Raw genomic sequence first — 9,947 nt, forward strand, 5'->3', positions numbered from 1 at the left:
GTGTTGACAGACTTTTGAGGGACGGCAGTTTAATTACAGTGTGAAGAGGCCCGATCACACACGAGTGCCAGACCTCCAGGACACTCGGGCTGCCAGGCCTCCAAACTTGACCACTGCAGTCATTCATTCCAGAGAGAACCTCGCTCCACAGAGGAACGTCTGCTCTGATTGCCCTTGCTGCAGTGTGCCAAAGCCAGACTTTTTGTAAATAGCCCTGAAACATTCCATGTGGCGGTTTTGAGAGAATAGAGATGAGCGCCCGTGAGCTTTGCACCTCTTTTTACTGATAGCCTTTAAACTCGCAGTACAGTGCCAATCATGTTTTTGCATTTTTAACAGAAACCCAAAACAAGGTTGTCTTGATTGACAGCTGATTGTCATGACAGCATAACTCATGACTGTAACTCGGTCGTATGGCTGGTTGTGTCAAGTCAAGTCAAGTCATCTTCATTTATATAGCGCTTTTAACAATGTATATTGTTTCAAAGCGGCTTTACAGTAATAAACGGATAAGTTAAGGTAACAGAGATTGTTTTGTCTTTATAGCGGTTCTTGAATAAAGATATTTTCCAGCTAAAGTTAGTTTTGATTGATTCACTTTCCGTCACAAGGATCATTAGTTATTAAATTAGAGGCCGCTAAGACGACACCGTTCTCTCTACACAGACTTTAAACGCGATCCTGTGAGAAACACTGATGGCGCTCACGTGCGCATTAAGAATAAATTTATGCGCATTTTAATATATGTGCGCAGGTTTGTAATTCCCTACAAACCAAGCCTTAAACTACTTGTCTGGCCTTTACATTTTGAAACTGAATTTTATCACTTCGGGGTAGATTCGTAGACACCGCTTTATCTGTAGTGGTAAAGGGATCCTTCACAGGGGAGAGAGTCACATGACACACTGCATGTAATCTGGATTACGTTTTAGATTCCAAAAATTAAGTATACTTGTAATTAGATTCAATTAGTTTTTAAAATATTTAGACTACGGTTACTTTTTTATTGATGACTTGATTACATATTTTTTACACAATGGAAGTAAATCATTCATAATTTATTAATTCTCCCTAATTATTCTTTTTCATGTTTTAAATGTTCTTTTCTAAAACAAAAAAGCATACATTCAGAAAGTCTTCTGTAAATTTGCACACACCCTGTAAACATTATATGAGTAATAAGTTATGACAACAAGGGTTTACATTGCTTTAACTCATCAAAATAAGTTGACATGTTTAACTTTTTTTTAACTTTAAAGTTATTCAAGATTCAACTCATTTTTGTAAGTTGAATGTAATTTCCGTTCAAATTACTCAAACATCCAGGTTGGTTGTACTTAAAAAAATTAAGGCAGCAACTTTAATGTTTTTCCTCAACATTGTACATGATTCAACTCCTGACAAACTTTGATTATTTGAATTATCACTCAAGTCATTTAACCATGTATTGGTGTCTTTGTTTGGAAGGCTTTTGTCTTTCAAAACACATTTTTATTATATTTTTATTATTTATTTAATTATTAGCTTTTCATTAAACTCACAAACCCTGCAGTTCCTTCACGAACCCCAGTCTGAGAAACCCTAACGTAATGTAATATTTAATGTACTTCATGCTGTTGATAACAATGCTCTCTTTGTATTTTTATATCAATATGGCACAATATTATCCTATTCAATTCATCGTGATAGATGAGATAGGTCAAAAGTAATCAAAAAAGTCAGATCATATTACCTTAAATGTGTAATGTAACGCATTACGCTACTAACTAACAATTCTAACTAACTAAAAAAAGTGTCATGTTTCCTAAAACTAATAAGCCGCACGCTGCCTTCAACATTGATAATAATAAGAAATGTTTCTTGAGCAGCAAATCAGCATATTATAATGATTTCTGAACGATCATGTGCCACTGAAGACTGGAGTAATGATGCTGGAAAATTAGCTTTGCCATCACAGGAAAAAAAAAACAATTTAAAATATATTCAAATAGAAAACTGTTATTTTAATTTGTAATACTATTTTCTTTTACTATGTTTTTCGAATAATCAAATAATTGCAGGAGTGCATAAGAGATTTCCTTGAAAAAATACATTTTCTTTCTTGAAAACCTTTTTAATTAGCAAAAAATCTGAGTGGCACTCAGGAGGCATTTCATTTAAAGAACCAAAAAGAGGCATCAGAGTCGGACTTATTAAATGGACTTATTAAATGCACAAAGCAAGAAGATGTTTAAAGGTCCACTCAGTAATTCATTCCTCAAAAGGTTTTCCCCTAAAGAAATTAGTAGCAGCAGTTTTGAAAAACATGTTCAAATAAAATCATTTACACACATGAGATGAAGACTAATGAAAGCAGATTTGTCTCGTGTAGAGTGGGTCCTCTCATGGGGGCAGACATGTTGAGATGAGATCACATGACAAGCTTGCTTTATCTAATTGATAAATGAATCAAATATATTAATCATGTTAGAACAAAAGGTATTTTTATAATGGAATCTGTAACTGTAGCTGCTTTTAGTTTTAATTTAATTTAATTGGATGATCATGTTTTAAAACCAATCATACAATACATATATAATAACAATAACCCTGGTGCCAATGAGAGATGCCCATCATTTACAAGTGTCATGCATATAGAGCACAGAAAGATGTTCCACACCAGAATGCGTTGTTGTCGGCTGTGTATTTGTGGAACTCATTTACTGATAAGAACATCAGATGCTATTTAGATCACAATTAACTCAAGTCACAGTAAACATTGGTCTTCCTAATTACCTAAAAACGATCATATAATTGAGTAATGGTTTAACTGGTCTTTCTCTCAGAAAAGTTTGAGCATGACTTTCTAATGACATCGGACAGGTCAAGTACGTATCAACTGTCAGGATGTCATATTGTGATACATGAGCATAAAGATCACTTAAAGGGACAGCTCATCCCAACAATGATCATGTCATCATTTACTCGCCCTCCAAACCTGTGTTCAGTTCATTTTTAGGCAAACTGTCCCTTTAAATGTCAGATTTCACATTTTCAGGAGAGCACAGATTGAAAATTATGATTAATAAACAGTGAAAAAATGTGACAAAGACGACAGCCATGTGGAACATGTATCCGATATAGGCTATCCTTATGAGATTCCTGTGAGGATTTGGAGATGTGGGGTCTTATGGCCCTTCATTATTTCTCATTAAGGCCTGTCTATGAGGACCATTAAGCAGACAAAAAGATAATCACCTCCCTGGAGGACTGACCTCTTTATGCTTCTGTTTAGGGTTAAACCGAACAGCACACCTCGGTTGTAGTGTGGTCCACTTCCACAAAAACCGTCTACTATAGTAAGTCTGGACTCTTGACACATCATTAATTTTGTTTACGAGAAAAACTGCACTTCCTCCAGAGCTCTTAGCCTGTGTGAAAACAGATAAATTGGCCTTTACATGAAACAATGAAGATCACAAAGGTGAGTTTCCCAATTAAACGATCAGAATGGATCTGGAAGTATTATATATGGTTTGTTTCCAGCAGGTGTTTAATTAAAGCGCTACAACTTGGCATCTGGTATGCTATTGCGTCATGTTAACATACAGTCATTATAATGGCGCTATATTGGTACATAACAAGCGCCACCATGTGTTTTTTTGTCATTCTAATTAGCGAGCACCTGCGAATACTGCATATTTTATTCCGTACGATTCATTTCATGACATATGGAAGTGTTTCCTCATAATGTGTTGTAGATTTATAAGGATGTTTTGGGGGAAATAGATGTACACTTTTGGAAGTAGGCCTATCTTATCCAAATAATCGAAAAGTATTCATGTTAGAACACTGAACAAAGAGATGTCAGGTATGCACTACTCTGATGTGCGTCACTTCATATTTTAAGATGTGATTCATCGCCTCCACCTCCTCACCTCATCACCTCCCTTTTCATTTCGGCTCCTCCGTGTCGGTTTGGCCTCAGGGCTCGGCGGGAGAGCAGCCCTTGATCGTTTTACCTTCACAGGATTTTCCTTCTTTAACATCAGTTTCCCGCTGCTCATTAAAAGGACTGTGTTTTGCCGTCTCGAGGGGCTGAGTGGAGCTTCCAGAAGGCCTATTAGCGCAAGCCTTCCTCCTCAGTTTTTAAGCTCATTCACTGTTATATTTCACCCGCTACTGAGCAAGTGTTTCGGCTGAACTACTTCATTACGAAGCGCCGCTCATTTCCGTACTCTGGAGTGCAACGCATCCTGATGCTGAGATTTTTTTTTTTTGTGGGACAGCAGCACTCTGGAGATCTGTAATCGGATGGAATAGTCTTCTTTAAATGTGATGTTCTGTATTCTGGCGTAGCGTGGATAATAATCTCACTGTTGGAAAACCACACTCTATTCATGGTTACCTTGGATTACCTTGGATTTGACACACATAAAAAAACCCTCATATCAACCTGCACAGATACTTGAATAATAATATGCATCAGATGACAATGATGCATAGCTGTTATTTGCAGGTAGACATAATAGGATTAGGTGTTATTTAGGTGGAATAGTTCTGGGAAAACCTTTTTTTCTTCTTCTCCCAAATACTTTGGCACTAAATGGATTTGAACAGCTCAGAGGTGATCTGAAGAGGCATATGCAGCTAGAAAAGGTGCATTTTTGCCAGGCTTGTGCACCAGTCAGAATTTAATTGAGAATGCCTTTAAAATTCTGGTTCAGTTCCTGAACTGCAATTTATATTTGAATGTGAAAATACAGGAAAAAAGATAGATAGACAGACAGACAGAGATGGATGGATGGATGGATGGAATGATGGATGGATGGATAGATAGACAGAGACAGACAGACAGATATATATATATATATATATATAGACAGACAGACAGACATGCATAGAGAGATATAGATAGTTAGATAGATAGATAGACAGAGACAGACAGACAGATATATATATATATATATATATATACAGACAGACAGACATGCATAGAGATATATAGATAGATAGATAGATAGACAGAGACAGACAGAGATAGATAGACAGACAGACAGACTGATAGATTAGCAGACAGACAGATGGAATAAACGGATTGTGAGAAACATTGTATCACATGCCTGTAATATTATTGATGATTCTCTTGCACACACTAACTGACAAAGTCAACTTGGATGCACTTACTTTAATGCCTTTGGCAGACGTTTTTATCCAAAGGATAAAGGTATAGATTTAATCCATTCATACATTCCTTCATGGGCTTCAAACACATGTTTTTGAGCTGTTAGCCGCAGGCTGTTTGAGCTACATGAACGCTAGCATCTGATTCTGCATTTCTGAACAGAACCAAAGCCATAAAAGAGCAAAAGAAGGTCATAGTCAGCATATTGCAGTATTGCTTTTATGCAACATTGCAACTTCACACAGAATTTGGAGGCACAAAAAGCCTTTAAAGGTCCGTAAGTGTTTTTTTTTTTCCTTTCTTTTTTACGGAACAGCGTGCAGAAAATGTCCCTACTGCCAGACACATATCACACCTGTCTCTCTGACATGCAGCCATAGGCTTTTTGTTGTAAAAAAAAAACAAAAAACCATTCAGACTGCTGCATGCTATTGTTTTGCCAGTCAGAGGAGTTTGAGCTGCTCTGTTCCTGACATTTTGAATTTAAAGCTATAGTTCACCCTAAATGTGAATTATGTCATCATTTACCCACCCTCACGTCATTCCAAACTCCCTGTTCTGAGGGACAAAGACAATAATCATCTGTTCAGTTTTGGTGAGAAACGACTCAATATTTCTGAAGTTTTTACACACAATCGCTGCGGCTGCCATTGCTCTCCTGTGCGCCTTCCTGCACTTCACACTCCAGCCCAGTAGGTGTGCAGAAATGTTCCTTTTCCAGAGTTTCGTCAACTTCTATGAAAAAGCCCAGAAGAAGCAGGTGAACATTTTGAGACGGCTTTGCATAGATCACCCAGAAATTGGTTTCACAAATACATACGAATACATTTGATCCTGTTTAATATGCATACAGATCCAGCGATCAGATCCGGTCACATCCAAAGAAATTGTTATGAATGGCAGCCCGAAGTGAAAGACCTGAGTCTGTTGTAATCTCCTCCGAGCTAATAGAAAAACTCAAAGGCTCAGATATGAAAAGGTCAGGTCCTGTGGGATAGAGAGAATGTATTTCCAGAGCCCATTGAAGTGTGGAGAGTGATAGCAGACTTATCACAGTGAGGGCTTTGGATGGCCTTTGTTTCTGAGGGTCATGTGTAGCACAGGCCTGATCACTGGCTCTGGAAATCATGAATATCATCAGAGGAGAGGCGACGTTCGCGCGCCTTTGAACCTGTGCTCCGAAACGAGATCTTTCGCTGACTACGCGTTTCTGTGGTGTCATTGCAGGTGCATCTGCTTTTTTAATGATCAGTATCAATGATAATTATCATCAATCATATGTCTTTAGCTGATTTAAAGGGATATTTCACCCCAAAAAATGTGTCTTCATTATGTTTATGCTGCGCTTTCCCATAGACCTGTCATGCTCCAAAAAGGACGAAAACGCCATGAAAATATTATAAATGTACTCCGTATGACTCCAGATTTAGATACAAATACTTGGAAATGTTGTTTACAGGAACTCTCCATCAGTGTAATGTTTTTATACTCTACAAACTGTATATTCAATCCCCCTACACTTACCCCTAAACATCACAGAACACTTTTTACATTTTTGGAAAAACAAAACAAAAAAACATTTAGTTTGTTTTTAAGCCATTTATTTTACAAGGACATGGGAAGTGTTCTTATGAACCATGTTTACGTTGTAATACTCATGTCATTATACACATTTGTGTATTCATAAATATATATATATATATATAAAGAACACACATACACGCAGACTGAACAGATTGAATTTAGGCTTTTATTCACATATAAACATTCAACTCATAAATCAGTTAACAGAAGCTCAAGTGTGTTCGCTTGATGTGCGAGAACCAATGAGGTTAATTCTCGTGTTACGCATCACGTTTGAGCTTCAACAAGAACCAATGAGGTTCATTCTCGTGTTACGCATCACGTTTGAGCTTCAACAAGAACCAATGAGGTTCATTCTCGTGTTACGCATCACGTTTGAGCTTCAACAAGAACCAATGAGGTTAATTCTCGTGTTACGCATCACGTTTGAGCTTCTGCAAGAACCAATGAGGTTCATTCTCGTGTTACGCATCACGTTTGAGCTTCTGCAAGAACCAATGAGGTTCATTCTCGTGTTACGCATCACGTTTGGGCTTCTGCAAGAACCAATGAGGTTCATTCTCGTGTTACGCATCACGTTTGAGCTTCAACAAGAACCAATGAGGTTCATTCTCGTGTTACGCATCACGTTTGAGCTTCTGCAAGAACCAATGAGGTTCATTCTCGTGTTACGCATCACGTTTGAGCTTCAACAAGAACCAATGAGGTTCATTCTCGTGTTACGCATCACGTTTGAGCTTCAACAAGAACCAATGAGGTTCATTCTCGTGTTACGCATCACGTTTGAGCTTCAACAAGAACCAATGAGGTTCATTCTCGTGTTACGCATCACGTTTGAGCTTCAACAAGAACCAATGAGGTTCATTCTCGTGTTACGCATCACGTTTGAGCGTCAACAAGAACCAATTTTCTGTTTATGTTTACTGATCAATGTTTATATGTGAATAAAAGCCTAAATTCAATCTGTTTATCATATAAAGCGATCAAGTCTCTTCAGAAAATGTGGACTAAACTACTCAATTTGCTCTGCTCTTTATGAACTTTTGAAGCATCAAAGTGGTAGTGTAGTTGCGTAGCTGTCAATGGAGGAACTGAAATGGCTCAGTTTTCTTTAAAACTGTTTGCTTACCAACATCCTTTAAAATATCTTCTTTTGTTTTCAACAGAGGAAAAAAACTCGAACAGTTTTGGAACAACTTGAGGGTGAGTAAAGGATGACTGAATTTTCAAACCCTTTCCAATAAAGATCTGTAAAACTTATTTGGAATTTACAATATTATATTTCAAATTCAGTGTCCTGAAAAAGGAGAACAAAATGTTGCAGGACCATCCAAAACAAGCAAGTTTTAACAAATCTCTGTTGAAATGTACATATTCATTTGAGAATGGGAATAAGTGTCCATAAGAAACTCACACCTTAGTGTTGTTTGAACCACAGATGCAGTGAAGCAGTGATTTGGCAGCCAGTGGATCATCATCTCATTAAAATCAACAGAAGCATCAGGGACATCACTCGCTGTCCAGACCACAAATAACTCTGGCAGGGCAATGTGGAATCTTTTCACTGTGATCCAGACTGCCGTAAACAGTTTTTGTCAATAGTGTGTGTATAGGCAGAGGAAAAACACACACATATGTTTCACATGGCTGGCTGTCTTACAAATATGAGAAATAAGGGAAGAACACAGCCATATACAAATTTCACAAATGTACGTTTTATCTATACAGTAAAAAGAAGAATTGGAATAAATGAAATCATTCCTGAATCTATCTTGAACCATATTTTTTTTCTGAATCAACAAAACCATATAAAGCATGTATTATGGAAATTATGTTGTAAGCTTTTTTGGAATAACTTTGCTACATGTCTTGCTCAGGCTCATTTCACCGTTAGCATTTTATGCATGTACATTTTACAGTTTACAATTTTACACACAATTAAATAAGATTTTCTTTTCTTTTTTTGGCATAATTTGACAAAATTAGTTTGACTGGAAATGGCAGAAAAATATTTGGTTACAATGTTTACCTTGATTTTCCTCTGGTGCACTAAGATTAAAACTTTATACACTAAGTATAAAAATGTACAATAAATGTTGAACTTGTTTGTCATGATTTCAATATTTATTTATTTATCATAATAAAGGATTAAAATAAAAGGCATTTGGAAATTAGCAAAATGACTGAGGCACAGTAAAAAGTAAGTTTTAATAAAACAAAATCATGAAAAATGTAAATACAATTTTGAAATAAAGATATTATTTAATATTACTTTATATACAGATTTTTTAGTTTGTTTATTATTTGCGTAGACAATACTGAACAGTATGCAAATACATGTTCGTACACAAACTCTTAAAATATTTTTGTCCTTTTTTTCTGGCAACTTTTCTTACTTCCATCTTTATTGCAACTCTTTTTTTAGTAGGGCCCCAAAACACGGTTTTATTCATTGTATTAAACTTTTTATGTGTTTTACTCAGCTTCTGTCTTCATAAAAACCGAATCCTAAAAATTGACTGTTTGTTATTCTGACTTGTGTAAAGAGATCCTTTGCCCAACCGAAATTCTCTGAATTATAAATAACGGCGGGGAAATGTGTCTCTTCTGTGACAGTCTGTAACTGTGACAACATCATTTGAACAACGTTCTTGTTGATGCACGGTGTTTGCATGTACCCGGAATAGGTTTCATGGGATCTGTATTGACTGGAAGAGGCTGCAAAGATGCCCCGAAAGCTCCTTAATAGAGTGACCTTTTCACGCCACTGTTCTCATACCTCATTGACCTCATTTCCTCCTGTCACCGAGGGCCATTTGGAAAATGCACAGAAACTTTTCTCACTTGAGGTATGGCATTGCAGTAATGTGCTTAATGAGGCTGTAAAATTACATTTTTTACTAAAGCACCCTGCTGCTGAATGTACATTAATAACCCAAATATGTTTCTGGTTTTGTATTTCCAGTTTATGTGTTTAGAGCGTGAAATACCCTCAAATTAAAGTCCTCAACGGACACAGCCAGTGATTCAAGGCTAATTCGACTTAAATATTCCATGACAGCTTATCAAACTCTCTCAGAATGGGTCTTCTGGCGATAATCAATGGTCTTTTCCCAAAGAAAATAATTATTCTTCTCATGCCACAAACCTTTCAATTGAACGTCCCCCATCCATAAGTCCACGCCATCCCACCAGTGTG

At 36.8% G+C, this 9,947-nt stretch overlaps 1 long non-coding RNA gene across 2 annotated transcripts in view; it reads left to right on the plus strand.

Moving 5' to 3' along the window:
• The window catches only part of LOC306991571, a 13,662-nt gene extending 4,804 nt beyond the window's left edge, over window positions 1-8,858 (plus strand). Inside the window, exons 2-4 of one of the 2 annotated variants that reach the window (XR_013796125.1) lie at window positions 7,915-7,951; window positions 8,042-8,087; window positions 8,187-8,858. This is a non-coding gene — a long non-coding RNA (uncharacterized lncRNA). Of the gene's footprint in view, window positions 1-7,833; window positions 7,952-8,041; window positions 8,088-8,186 lie in introns of those variants that run through there. The other variant, XR_013796126.1, reaches the window with a different exon arrangement.
• The last annotated feature ends 1,089 nt before the right edge of the window (window positions 8,859-9,947 follow it).

This window comes from Phoxinus phoxinus (genome assembly GCF_949152265.1).
Source record: "Phoxinus phoxinus genome assembly, chromosome: 23".
Classification (NCBI taxonomy): domain Eukaryota; kingdom Metazoa; phylum Chordata; class Actinopteri; order Cypriniformes; family Leuciscidae; genus Phoxinus; species Phoxinus phoxinus.